This window comes from Hyla sarda, unplaced genomic scaffold, assembly GCF_029499605.1.
Source record: "Hyla sarda isolate aHylSar1 unplaced genomic scaffold, aHylSar1.hap1 scaffold_804, whole genome shotgun sequence".
Lineage (NCBI taxonomy): Eukaryota > Metazoa > Chordata > Amphibia > Anura > Hylidae > Hyla > Hyla sarda.
This window is the reverse complement of record NW_026610830.1, coordinates 28,979-43,438: the sequence shown is the minus strand read 5'-3', so window position 1 is coordinate 43,438 and position 14,460 is coordinate 28,979. Positions and strand designations below refer to the sequence as shown.

At 42.8% G+C, this 14,460-nt stretch overlaps 3 non-coding genes and 1 pseudogene across 3 annotated transcripts; all 4 read left to right on the top strand.

Moving 5' to 3' along the window:
- Window positions 1-3,411: 3,411 nt before the first annotated feature.
- On the top strand, window positions 3,412-3,587 carry LOC130346955 (U2 spliceosomal RNA; annotated as a pseudogene).
- Window positions 3,588-5,668: 2,081 nt separating this feature from the next.
- Window positions 5,669-5,859, top strand: LOC130346949 (U2 spliceosomal RNA). Its single transcript, XR_008884981.1, has one exon. It is a non-coding gene; the product is annotated as a U2 spliceosomal RNA (small nuclear RNA).
- A 2,088-nt stretch (window positions 5,860-7,947) lies between these two features.
- LOC130346915 (U2 spliceosomal RNA) lies at window positions 7,948-8,138 on the top strand. The gene has a single exon (XR_008884949.1). It is a non-coding gene; the product is annotated as a U2 spliceosomal RNA (small nuclear RNA).
- Window positions 8,139-10,231: 2,093 nt separating this feature from the next.
- LOC130346914 (U2 spliceosomal RNA) lies at window positions 10,232-10,422 on the top strand. The gene has a single exon (XR_008884948.1). It is a non-coding gene; the product is annotated as a U2 spliceosomal RNA (small nuclear RNA).
- Window positions 10,423-14,460: the final 4,038 nt, after the last annotated feature.

Genomic DNA, 14,460 nt, shown 5'->3' with positions numbered 1-14,460 from the left:
TAAAGTGCTCCTCTCTTAATGTGAGAGGTCTAAAGAGCCCTACGAGAAGGGCTGCTTTGTTTAGTTTTTTAGAGACCTTGGACTGTTCTCTGTTCTTTTTACAAGAATGTGGAATTGAACATAGTCCAAATTATGAGGACCTTTGTCGTAGCTGGACTTTGGGACCATCGGTCTGGTCGGGTGACAATCTGAACAGATCTTCAGGTGTTGGGATCTTGTTTAGAGGTTCAGATGTACAAGTTTTGTCCTTCTTAGAAATTATACCTGGTAGAGCGCTATTAGTTAATATTAAGTACAATGGCTCAGAGATTAAGCTTTTTAACATCTATGCTTCTCCTGAAAAAAATGAGAGAGCCGACTTGATTAATGATATTCAGGCTTTTATCCCAGGTTCAACACCTATTTTAATGGCTGGAGATTTTAATTGTTGTATGAGTGGTGATCATCGTGAGAGTGGAAGTGTGCATGTCAGAGTGGATAAAACAGAGAAACAGATTAAGAGTATGACTGAGGATTTTAACTTTACCGATGTCTGGAGGAGAAAATACCCAGACGACCCTGGTTACACATGGGAAAATAATGTCTGCAAATCCAGGATTGATTTTATTTTTTTATCGGAAAGTTTTAATCTAGTTGAGGTTTCTCTTTTATCGAATATTTTCTCTGATCATAAGTTATTACATGCACATGTCACTTTACCTGGCCTAGAGAAAGGCAGAGGCGTTTGGAAGCTCAACACTACTTTATTAGAGGACATGAAAACAAAAAATGATTTTATTGCTGCTTATAACAAATGGAGATTGCGTCAATCCCAATATAAAAATATTTTGGATTGGTGGGAGGATGTTAAAAAGTGGACTAAACTGTTTTTTATCCGTGTGGGCATCCAAAAGGCTAAGGAGAAAAAGTTATGGTTTAAAATGTTAAACACTAAAATCCAAACATATTATAAACTAAAGCAAGCCGGGCTTGAGATGGATGATGTTATTGCTCAGACAAAGAATGAAATAAAAAATGCCATTAGTCAAAAAGGAAAAGAAATGATTTTTAACAGCAAGGTGCAATGTCTGGAGAATGATGAAAAGTGTTCGAGATTCTTTTTTAAGAAGGTGGTGGGAAAGAAAGAAATGATATCTGTAATAGAAGGGAAGATAACTAATGAAGAGATGTTGCGAGAAGCACAAGTATTTTATCAGGAGCTTTTTAATAAAAAAGATATTGATATTTCCTTTACTAATGATGTTTTAGATACCTTGGATTCAAAACTTGACAAAACTGACCAAGAGAGCCTTTGTGATGAAATCTTTTTACCTGAACTTTTAAGCACTTTTAAGAGTTTTTTAAATGGTAAAACACCTGGTTCGGATGGGTTGCCAGTTGAATTTTATCTGTGTTTTTGGTCCATTTTAAAAGATGATCTTTTAGGTATTTTTAACTGTGCTTTTAAATCTGAGATTTTACCTGCGTCCTGGAGAGATGGTGTTGTTACTCTGATTTTTAAAAAAGGAGACATCTCTAAATTAGAAAATTGGAGGCCTATTACCCTGCTAAATACAGACTATAAGGTTTTAGCAAAAATTTTAGCAAATAGGCTCAAGCAGGTAATTTCTAAGGTTATACACAGTGACCAAGTATGCGGAGTACCTGGAAGGAAAATAAGTGATCATCTAAACCTTGTAAAAGATGTTTTATGGTATCAGAAACAATGTGATCAGAAATTGGCAATTTTATCCTTGGATTTTCAAAAGGCTTATGACCGTGTTTCTCATGATTTTTTATGGTTGGTTTTAAAGAAAATGAATTTTCCTGATTTTATTGTTGGAAAAATTGCACTTTTATATAAAAACTGTTTTAGTCGTATTTTAATTAACGGTTTTTTATCCCAAGAGGTATGTTTACAGTCTGGGGTGAAACAGGGGTGCCCCCTATCACCCATTCTTTTCATATGTGCAATAGAACCTCTGTTGAATGTTTTGAGAAAAGATAAGCTCATTAGAGGAGTGCCAATCCCTGGAAGTGGAGGACAGAGCGTAAAGACGATAGCATACATGGATGATGTTAATATTCTATGTCCAGATGAACCATCCCTGAAACGTGCTATCAGACAGACAGAATTTTTTTGTGAGGGCTCTGGCTTCAAATTAAATAAAAATAAATGTGATTGCTTTGCAATAGGGAATTGGGGCAATACGGGGATGAATGTGCAATATGATAAAATCAAAATCTTGGGTGTCATCTTTGACAATGAAAATAATGGAGAGGAAAGCTGGTCCATCGTCAAAGAGAAAGTGCAAAAGAAAATAAGTTTTTGGAAAATGAGGAAATTAACAATAGAAGGAAAAGTACTGATAATGAAAGCTTTGTTGCTACCTATCATGCTATATTTAAGCTTGGTTTTCCCACCGAGTGAACGCACCTTAAAGTTTTTAAACAAGATTTGCTTTCATTTTTTATGGGGGTCTAAAATGGATAAACTCAGGAGAGATGTAATGATGAAGACAAAGAAATTGGGGGGTAAGGATGTGCCTGATTTAAAAAGGTTTTTATATATTCACTTTTTTTCTATGTGTTTTAATGGCTTGCAAAGAAACTGTTATTGGTCTTATTTTTTAAAATATGCTGCAGGTCACATTTTTAGAAAAAGAAAGTGGATAACCTTACCTTTAACGTCCCCAATCTTATTTATTCCCCCAGCGCACTATGTGGTTTTAGAAAAGATTATTCGTATTTATGGCATTGCTAATTTTAGTCAAGAAATTTGTAGTAATGCACGAAAATTAGTTCCTGAAATCAGGAAGATAGAACAGATTTGCTTAATATCTAATTATTCCACTGAGAAATCTCTAAGAGTTTGGAGGATGGTGAATATGGGATTCTTATCTAATGACTTAAAAGATCTGGCCTGGCAGATAGCACATCAATGTTTGCCTACCAGAGAATTCCAACACAGAAGAGGATTGTGTCGTAGTGCAAAGTGCCCGAGAATGGGGTGTCCTAGTGAGGAAACAGTTTTACACCTTTTTTGGAACTGTTTTTACGCCCAAGAGATATGGCATTTGATAGGACCCTTACTAAAATTCATTTCTGATCTTAATTTTTTAAATCATGAAGTTATTTTATATGGATTTTATAATGTTTTATCTGTGGAAAAGTCTCGGGTTTTGTGGATTAGTATAAATTGTATTAAAATTGCACTATGGAAGACGAGGAATATTCTTCTTTTTAAAAGAGACACTATTACCTCTAAAGATTGTGTTCGCCTAGCTCTTAGTGAGATGTATGTTTTCTATTTATTGGATAAAAAAAGATTAGGTCACAAAGTGGCTAAAAGTCTTTGGAATCTACATCTGTGGAATATGCTTTTAGCAGACTAAGTATAATCTGGACTGCGTAAGGTCTTTTAGTCTAAGAATATTATATCTAAAAGTAAAAAATCTGTTCTTATCAGTTTAATATCTGATACGTCCCCTATCTGGGGACCATATATTAAATGGATTTTTGAGAACGGGGGCCGATTTCGAAGCTTGCTTCCGTCGCCCTATGCATTGACCCGATATGGCAGTATCTTCGGGTACAGTGCACCACCCCCTTACAGGGTTAAAAAGAAAGATTCCTACTTTCATTGCTACCTGCTTGCTGGCTAGCCAGCTAGCCAGCCCTGTGGGCCTTGCTGCTGCTGCAGCCAAAAAACAAAAGGTGGTGCTGCTGCTGCTTCTGCTGCTTCTGCTTGTGTCTGGCCGCTGTTGGAGCGTCCAGGCACAGGACTTCTGCTGCTGCTGACTAAATGGCCTCCTTAATTGGATCATTTGAGTAGCCAGCACACCTGTGCAGGTAGGGCATGACATGATAGGCAGCTGCCTTGATAGCGGGTGGGTGCTGAATGTTCCTAATTGACAAAATAAGATTAATGCTTATGAAGAAATATAAAATCTCATCCCTTCCCCAATATCGCGCCACACCCCTACCCCTTAATTCCCTGGTTGAACTTGATGGACATATGTCTTTTTTCGACCGTACTAACTATGTAACTATGTAACATAACATGGGGGGGGGGGGTCTCCTGGCTGTTCACACAGGTGTGTCATTGCTGTACATTGACCATGCATTGCTTCTGTGGTATTGCAAAGGCAAAGACAAATGCTTCCAGCCATCCATTGCACTAATGGATTGGTCATCAGCTGGCTGTCTATGTCCCGCATCAATATAGACCAAAGTACAGAGGGTTAGGCTATGCTATTGTGCACCTACCTGATGCATCAGAAGGTGCGAGGCCCTTGCTAAATTCTGTGCACAGACTTTGAGATCTATACTTTAGACTGTATCTAAACCTGCTCCAACATGGACTGACATTCTGGCCTACTTTCAGCCGATGCGACTTGTCTGTCGCTGAACAGTCGCTTTTTATGTATTCAGCACCTATGTATAATGTTGTAAAAATGCTCTAGAAGCTAAAGTCGCAGAAATGTCACACATATTTGGCCTGCAACTTTCTGTGCGACAAATTCAGACAGGAAAAATCAGTATAAATCCTTAGAAAATTATCCCCCAGTGTCTCCATCTGCTGGCGGTATTGAATAAGCATTGCTGCACTGATGGGGTATGCATTAGACGAAAAAAAAGAAGAAAAAGAAGAATAATACGCCCAGAAAAGAGGCGAAAAGGAGAAAAACGTAAAAAAACGTGAAAAAAAAGTAAGAGGAAGAGAAGGGAAAAAAAGGTGGAAATGGGTTTAAAAGTGATTTCGGCGGAGAAATATATATATATATATATATATATATATATATATATATATATACGCGCACACACACACATATATATAAACGTATTCTCCGTTGAGATATTGCAGCCGCTGCTGTGTCCAGGCCCAGGAGCCTTAGCACTGTGCTGTGATGTCACTCAATACCACTGACATCACTAGGTGTAAACAACATCTCTCCTTTGCTGTGTATGTGACTATGGAGCTGTTTGGTGATGTCGTCTATTATGGCCTTCATAGAAGCAACAGGAGATTGTTGCATCCATCTAGAACCCTCAGAACTACAGTGCTATGATGTCACTCACTTCCACAGGCCTTGCAGAGTGTAAACAACAACAACCCAGCTTTGTTGTGTATGTAACCATAGGGATTTGTGATGTCACCTAGAACCTTCACAGCAGCGACAGCTTTATGAGGAGCATCAGCACTGCTCTGCCTGAGCAGAACCATCACCGCCATAGGTTGTCAAATAACCCGGGTTTAACCCACACAGGTAAGTCCAATGGGGTGCAGGCATGTCCTCTATGCTTACAGCTTCCCGTGGGTGTTGGTTTGATACCGTTTGGGGACAGCCAAGGAGGCATCTGCAGGCAACAAAGGTAGGTGTGTGCTTGTGTGTGTGTTTCCTATGCAGATCCTAAGCCCAGTGTCACATGCAAGTAGGAGGAGTAAGAAGGGTTCCTGGCAAATCCGGGTTATGGATTGCATTTAAAAAGGCCCCGTGGGAGTGCAATGGGCCCCTGTCTTGCTGCTTAGCAATAATGGTATGGGTTTAGGTTCTGCTGTGTGTACTGGTGGTTGACTGCCCCCCAGCCCAGAGTGTGCATGGAAAATTGTCTGGCAGCCTCCCTGACAGCAAGCAGTGATAGTGCCCATGAAGGGCACCTTGTTGGGCCCGCCCCTTTCACGGTTATCGCTTCTCGGCCTTTTGGCTAAGATCAAGTGTAGTATCTGTTCTTATCAGTTTAATATCTGATACGTCCCCTATCTGGGGACCATATATTAAATGGATTTTTGAGAACGGGGGCTGATTTCGAAGCTTGCTTCCGTCGCCCTATGCATTGATCCGATATGGCAGTATCTTCGGGTACAGTGCACCACCCCCTTACAGGGTTAAAAAGAAAGATTCCTACTTTCATTGCTACCTGCTTGCTGGCTAGCCAGCTAGCCAGCCCTGTGGGCCTTGCTGCTGCTGCAGCCAAAAAACAAAAGGTGGTGCTGCTGCTGCTTCTGCTGCTTCTGCTTCTGCTTGTGTCTGGCCGCTGTTGGAGCGTCCAAGCACAGGACTGCTGCTGCTGCTGACTAAATGGCCTCCTTAATTGGATCATTTGAGTAGCCAGCACACCTGTGCAGGTAGGGCATGACATGATAGGCAGCTGCCTTGATAGCGGGTGGGTGCTGAATGTTCCTAATTGACAAAATAAGATTAATGCTTATGAAGAAATATAAAATCTCATCCCTTCCCCAATATCGCGCCACACCCCTACCCCTTAATTCCCTGGTTGAACTTGATGGACATATGTCTTTTTTCGACCGTACTAACTATGTAACTATGTAACATAACATGGGGGGGGGGGTCTCCTGGCTGTTCACACAGGTGTGTCATTGCTGTACATTGACCATGCATTGCTTCTGTGGTATTGCAAAGGCAAAGACAAATGCTTCCAGCCATCCATTGCACTAATGGATTGGTCATCAGCTGGCTGTCTATGTCCCGCATCAATATAGACCAAAGTACAGAGGGTTAGGCTATGCTATTGTGCACCTACCTGATGCATCAGAAGGTGCGAGGCCCTTGCTAAATTCTGTGCACAGATTTTGAGATCTATACTTTAGACTGTATCTAAACCTGCTCCAACATGGACTGACATTCTGGCCTACTTTCAGCCGATGCGACTTGTCTGTCGCTGAACAGTCGCTTTTTATGTATTCAGCACCTATGTATAATGTTGTAAAAATGCTCTAGAAGCTAAAGTCGCAGAAATGTCACACATATTTGGCCTGCAACTTTCTGTGCGACAAATTCAGACAGGAAAAATCAGTATAAATCCTTAGAAAATTATCCCCCAGTGTCTCCATCTGCTGGCGGTATTGAATAAGCATTGCTGCACTGATGGGGTATGCATTAGACGAAAAAAAAGAAGAAAAAGAAGAATAATACGCCCAGAAAAGAGGCGAAAAGGAGAAAAACGTAAAAAAACGTGAAAAAAAAGTAAGAGGAAGAGAAGGGAAAAAAAGGTGGAAATGGGTTTAAAAGTGATTTCGGCGGAGAAATATATATATATATATATATATATATATATATATATATATATATACGCGCACACACACACATATATATAAACGTATTCTCCGTTGAGATATTGCAGCCGCTGCTGTGTCCAGGCCCAGGAGCCTTAGCACTGTGCTGTGATGTCACTCAATACCACTGACATCACTAGGTGTAAACAACATCTCTCCTTTGCTGTGTATGTGACTATGGAGCTGTTTGGTGATGTCGTCTATTATGGCCTTCATAGAAGCAACAGGAGATTGTTGCATCCATCTAGAACCCTCAGAACTACAGTGCTATGATGTCACTCACTTCCACAGGCCTTGCAGAGTGTAAACAACAACAACCCAGCTTTGTTGTGTATGTAACCATAGGGATTTGTGATGTCACCTAGAACCTTCACAGCAGCGACAGCTTTATGAGGAGCATCAGCACTGCTCTGCCTGAGCAGAACCATCACCGCCATAGGTTGTCAAATAACCCGGGTTTAACCCACACAGGTAAGTCCAATGGGGTGCAGGCATGTCCTCTATGCTTACAGCTTCCCGTGGGTGTTGGTTTGATACCGTTTGGGGACAGCCAAGGAGGCATCTGCAGGCAACAAAGGTAGGTGTGTGCTTGTGTGTGTGTTTCCTATGCAGATCCTAAGCCCACTGTCACATGCAAGTAGGAGGAGTAAGAAGGGTTCCTGGCAAATCCGGGTTATGGATTGCATTTAAAAAGGCCCCGTGGGAGTGCAATGGGCCCCTGTCTTGCTGCTTAGCAATAATGGTATGGGTTTAGGTTCTGCTGTGTGTACTGGTGGTTGACTGCCCCCCAGCCCAGAGTGTGCATGGAAAATTGTCTGGCAGCCTCCCTGACAGCAAGCAGTGATAGTGCCCATGAAGGGCACCTTGTTGGGCCCGCCCCTTTCACGGTTATCGCTTCTCGGCCTTTTGGCTAAGATCAAGTGTAGTATCTGTTCTTATCAGTTTAATATCTGATACGTCCCCTATCTGGGGACCATATATTAAATGGATTTTTGAGAACGGGGGCCGATTTCGAAGCTTGCTTCCGTCGCCCTATGCATTGACCCGATATGGCAGTATCTTCGGGTACAGTGCACCACCCCCTTACAGGGTTAAAAAGAAAGATTCCTACTTTCATTGCTACCTGCTTGCTGGCTAGCCAGCTAGCCAGCCCTGTGGGCCTTGCTGCTGCTGCAGCCAAAAAACAAAAGGTGGTGCTGCTGCTGCTTCTGCTGCTTCTGCTTCTGCTTGTGTCTGGCCGCTGTTGGAGCGTCCAGGCACAGGACTTCTGCTGCTGCTGACTAAATGGCCTCCTTAATTGGATCATTTGAGTAGCCAGCACACCTGTGCAGGTAGGGCATGACATGATAGGCAGCTTCCTTGATAGCGGGTGGGTGCTGAATGTTCCTAATTGACAAAATAAGATTAATGCTTATGAAGAAATATAAAATCTCATCCCTTCCCCAATATCGCGCCACACCCCTACCCCTTAATTCCCTGGTTGAACTTGATGGACATATGTCTTTTTTCGACCGTACTAACTATGTAACTATGTAACATAACATGGGGGGGGGGGTCTCCTGGCTGTTCACACAGGTGTGTCATTGCTGTACATTGACCATGCATTGCTTCTGTGGTATTGCAAAGGCAAAGACAAATGCTTCCAGCCATCCATTGCACTAATGGATTGGTCATCAGCTGGCTGTCTATGTCCCGCATCAATATAGACCAAAGTACAGAGGGTTAGGCTATGCTATTGTGCACCTACCTGATGCATCAGAAGGTGCGAGGCCCTTGCTAAATTCTGTGCACAGACTTTGAGATCTATACTTTAGACTGTATCTAAACCTGCTCCAACATGGACTGACATTCTGGCCTACTTTCAGCCGATGCGACTTGTCTGTCGCTGAACAGTCGCTTTTTATGTATTCAGCACCTATGTATAATGTTGTAAAAATGCTCTAGAAGCTAAAGTCGCAGAAATGTCACACATATTTGGCCTGCAACTTTCTGTGCGACAAATTCAGACAGGAAAAATCAGTATAAATCCTTAGAAAATTATCCCCCAGTGTCTCCATCTGCTGGCGGTATTGAATAAGCATTGCTGCACTGATGGGGTATGCATTAGACGAAAAAAAAGAAGAAAAAGAAGAATAATACGCCCAGAAAAGAGGCGAAAAGGAGAAAAACGTAAAAAAACGTGAAAAAAAAAGTAAGAGGAAGAGAAGGGAAAAAAAGGTGGAAATGGGTTTAAAAGTGATTTCGGCGGAGAAATATATATATATATATATATATATATATATATATATATATATATATATACGCGCACACACACACATATATATAAACGTATTCTCCGTTGAGATATTGCAGCCGCTGCTGTGTCCAGGCCCAGGAGCCTTAGCACTGTGCTGTGATGTCACTCAATACCACTGACATCACTAGGTGTAAACAACATCTCTCCTTTGCTGTGTATGTGACTATGGAGCTGTTTGGTGATGTCGTCTATTATGGCCTTCATAGAAGCAACAGGAGATTGTTGCATCCATCTAGAACCCTCAGAACTACAGTGCTATGATGTCACTCACTTCCACAGGCCTTGCAGAGTGTAAACAACAACAACCCAGCTTTGTTGTGTATGTAACCATAGGGATTTGTGATGTCACCTAGAACCTTCACAGCAGCGACAGCTTTATGAGGAGCATCAGCACTGCTCTGCCTGAGCAGAACCATCACCGCCATAGGTTGTCAAATAACCCGGGTTTAACCCACACAGGTAAGTCCAATGGGGTGCAGGCATGTCCTCTATGCTTACAGCTTCCCGTGGGTGTTGGTTTGATACCGTTTGGGGACAGCCAAGGAGGCATCTGCAGGCAACAAAGGTAGGTGTGTGCTTGTGTGTGTGTTTCCTATGCAGATCCTAAGCCCACTGTCACATGCAAGTAGGAGGAGTAAGAAGGGTTCCTGGCAAATCCGGGTTATGGATTGCATTTAAAAAGGCCCCGTGGGAGTGCAATGGGCCCCTGTCTTGCTGCTTAGCAATAATGGTATGGGTTTAGGTTCTGCTGTGTGTACTGGTGGTTGACTGCCCCCCAGCCCAGAGTGTGCATGGAAAATTGTCTGGCAGCCTCCCTGACAGCAAGCAGTGATAGTGCCCATGAAGGGCACCTTGTTGGGCCCGCCCCTTTCACGGTTATCGCTTCTCGGCCTTTTGGCTAAGATCAAGTGTAGTATCTGTTCTTATCAGTTTAATATCTGATACGTCCCCTATCTGGGGACCATATATTAAATGGATTTTTGAGAACGGGGGCCGATTTCGAAGCTTGCTTCCGTCGCCCTATGCATTGACCCGATATGGCAGTATCTTCGGGTACAGTGCACCACCCCCTTACAGGGTTAAAAAGAAAGATTCCTACTTTCATTGCTACCTGCTTGCTGGCTAGCCAGCTAGCCAGCCCTGTGGGCCTTGCTGCTGCTGCAGCCAAAAAACAAAAGGTGGTGCTTCTGCTGCTTCTGCTTCTGCTTGTGTCTGGCCGCTGTTGGAGCGTCCAGGCACAGGACTTCTGCTGCTGCTGACTAAATGGCCTCCTTAATTGGATCATTTGAGTAGCCAGCACACCTGTGCAGGTAGGGCATGACATGATAGGCAGCTGCCTTGATAGCGGGTGGGTGCTGAATGTTCCTAATTGACAAAATAAGATTAATGCTTATGAAGAAATATAAAATCTCATCCCTTCCCCAATATCGCGCCACACCCCTACCCCTTAATTCCCTGGTTGAACTTGATGGACATATGTCTTTTTTCGACCGTACTAACTATGTAACTATGTAACATAACATGGGGGGGGGGGTCTCCTGGCTGTTCACACAGGTGTGTCATTGCTGTACATTGACCATGCATTGCTTCTGTGGTATTGCAAAGGCAAAGACAAATGCTTCCAGCCATCCATTGCACTAATGGATTGGTCATCAGCTGGCTGTCTATGTCCCGCATCAATATAGACCAAAGTACAGAGGGTTAGGCTATGCTATTGTGCACCTACCTGATGCATCAGAAGGTGCGAGGCCCTTGCTAAATTCTGTGCACAGACTTTGAGATCTATACTTTAGACTGTATCTAAACCTGCTCCAACATGGACTGACATTCTGGCCTACTTTCAGCCGATGCGACTTGTCTGTCGCTGAACAGTCGCTTTTTATGTATTCAGCACCTATGTATAATGTTGTAAAAATGCTCTAGAAGCTAAAGTCGCAGAAATGTCACACATATTTGGCCTGCAACTTTCTGTGCGACAAATTCAGACAGGAAAAATCAGTATAAATCCTTAGAAAATTATCCCCCAGTGTCTCCATCTGCTGGCGGTATTGAATAAGCATTGCTGCACTGATGGGGTATGCATTAGACGAAAAAAAAGAAGAAAAAGAAGAATAATACGCCCAGAAAAGAGGCGAAAAGGAGAAAAACGTAAAAAAACGTGAAAAAAAAGTAAGAGGAAGAGAAGGGAAAAAAAGGTGGAAATGGGTTTAAAAGTGATTTCGGCGGAGAAATATATATATATATATATATATATATATATATATATATATATATATACGCGCACACACACACATATATATAAACGTATTCTCCGTTGAGATATTGCAGCCGCTGCTGTGTCCAGGCCCAGGAGCCTTAGCACTGTGCTGTGATGTCACTCAATACCACTGACATCACTAGGTGTAAACAACATCTCTCCTTTGCTGTGTATGTGACTATGGAGCTGTTTGGTGATGTCGTCTATTATGGCCTTCATAGAAGCAACAGGAGATTGTTGCATCCATCTAGAACCCTCAGAACTACAGTGCTATGATGTCACTCACTTCCACAGGCCTTGCAGAGTGTAAACAACAACAACCCAGCTTTGTTGTGTATGTAACCATAGGGATTTGTGATGTCACCTAGAACCTTCACAGCAGCGACAGCTTTATGAGGAGCATCAGCACTGCTCTGCCTGAGCAGAACCATCACCGCCATAGGTTGTCAAATAACCCGGGTTTAACCCACACAGGTAAGTCCAATGGGGTGCAGGCATGTCCTCTATGCTTACAGCTTCCCGTGGGTGTTGGTTTGATACCGTTTGGGGACAGCCAAGGAGGCATCTGCAGGCAACAAAGGTAGGTGTGTGCTTGTGTGTGTGTTTCCTATGCAGATCCTAAGCCCAGTGTCACATGCAATTAGGAGGAGTAAGAAGGGTTCCTGGCAAATCCGGGTTATGGATTGCATTTAAAAAGGCCCCGTGGGAGTGCAATGGGCCCCTGTCTTGCTGCTTAGCAATAATGGTATGGGTTTAGGTTCTGCTGTGTGTACTGGTGGTTGACTGCCCCCCAGCCCAGAGTGTGCATGGAAAATTGTCTGGCAGCCTCCCTGACAGCAAGCAGTGATAGTGCCCATGAAGGGCACCTTGTTGGGCCCGCCCCTTTCACGGTTATCGCTTCTCGGCCTTTTGGCTTCGATCCCGTGCGGTTTACCGGGCGGGTTAGGAGTTGAAGGGGGTGGTGATCGGGGCCCTCTTTGCGGGGGGCCCTGGGTTATTTCGGAGTTGCGATAGTGGGTTTCATCGCCTGCAAAAATGAGTGGAGGAGAGAGGATTCGCGGAATGGAAGACACGGTCAGGATTTTCGTCCCAACGGAACATCGGGGAACGGTTGGCCTGGACCAGATTGTGCTGGAGATTCTACGCAGGCTCCAGTACCTAAAGGTAACAGATGTATTTGCAATGCAAGATTTCCCTAGACAGGGTATTTATGATGTTACATTTGTTAATTCCGAGATTTGTCAGAGGGTCTACAAGGACCTGGAAGGAATGAAGAGAAAGAATGAGCCGGATATTATGAGGAAAGTTAAAGTAGAGCCTTTGTTTCTGAGTACAGAGAAAGTGGTCATCGTACATATGTACAATCCCAAAGTTACAGACTCAATGTTAACAAATTTTCTTTATCGTTATTGTGAAGAAGTGAAGTTTTTTGGAAAACTAAAGAACAGACATGGTTTTTTTAACTGTAAAAGGAAATATGTTGTGAAGTTCAAGAAGGATGAGTCTATGGAGGAGGGAATTAAGAGTATTCCTCAAGTTTTTTCCATTGGAGGAGAGCGTGGTTTTTGTTTTTATGAGGGGCAGCTTCAGTTTTGCCGCAAATGTCAAGCATATGGCCACGTGCAGGACGCATGTCCTGTGAAGGGTGTTGTTTGTAGGAACTGTGGCAAGACTGGGCATGAAACAAGTTTTTGCGTTGAGGAAAAGACTTGTGATATTTGTGGGAGTAATTCCCATTTGGCAAGAGGATGTCACTTATGGTACAAGAGAAGGAGTTATGCTGATGCGGCTGGAAGTAAAGGTGGACAGAGCAATGAACAGGGAATGGGAAGGAGGTCTTTTTCAGAAGCCACAGGTGTGGATGGAGGTGTGGATGGAGGTGAAAAATCTAATGTGGAGGGGGAATGTGAAGTCGGGAGGAGCGCAGGTGGTACGATTGTTAAAAATGTTGTTGCTCAGGTGGATGTGATTAAAGAGGCTTTTGTGGAGACAAGTGTGGTGGTTGAACAGGAGTATAAGAAAGTGGTCTCCACAAGTGAAATAACATGTGCAAAGGGGGTGGAGGTCAAGAAGATTGAAACTGTGTATGGAGATGTTTTTCCTTGTGGAAGCATGAGTGGTGATGTGGAATGTCCAGACCCTGTTGTGGGGGAGGAGGAGGGAATGGAATTCCAAGAAAATGTGCAGTCACCTGAGAAGTCCCTTACACCTGCTCAGAGATTTGTCAGCAGTGATGAGGAGGATGAGGTGGGGGTGGAAAGTAAAAGAAGTAAAAAAGGAAGTTGGACTGGGGATCAAGAGGACCCAGTGGTTGGAAGAGGAGTTGAAATGGACAGGGACTCTGATCCAGGGTCGCCTGATTGTTATGAAAATGTTTTAAGGAAAGTTGAGAGTCAGAGCAGTAATTTTTAACTATGATGGATATTAAAGTTTTGATTTTATTCATTTTAGTTATTATGACTCTTATCTTAACAACCCTTAATGTCAGGAGTATTGGATCAGAAGTAAGAAGAGCTGCTATTTTTGAGGTGTTGGAGAATGTGAGAGCTGATATAATATGTTTACAGGAGTGTGCAATTAAATCTGCACCTTATGCTGATGAGTGGAGGATGGGACAATCTTTTTGGTCAACTAGTACGGATAACAAGAATGAAGGAGTTGGTTTTTTAATCAAAAATAACAATATCAAAGTTTTAAATTGCCAGATTTTAATACCAGGCCGTTGCATGGTTTTAAACTTTGAGTTTTTAGACCAGAGGATTAGAGTTTTTAACGTATATGCCCCAGCAGAGAAGAAAGAGCGGTTGGTTTTTTTAGAGTCCTTGAAGTTTTTTATCCCTGGTCGGGAAA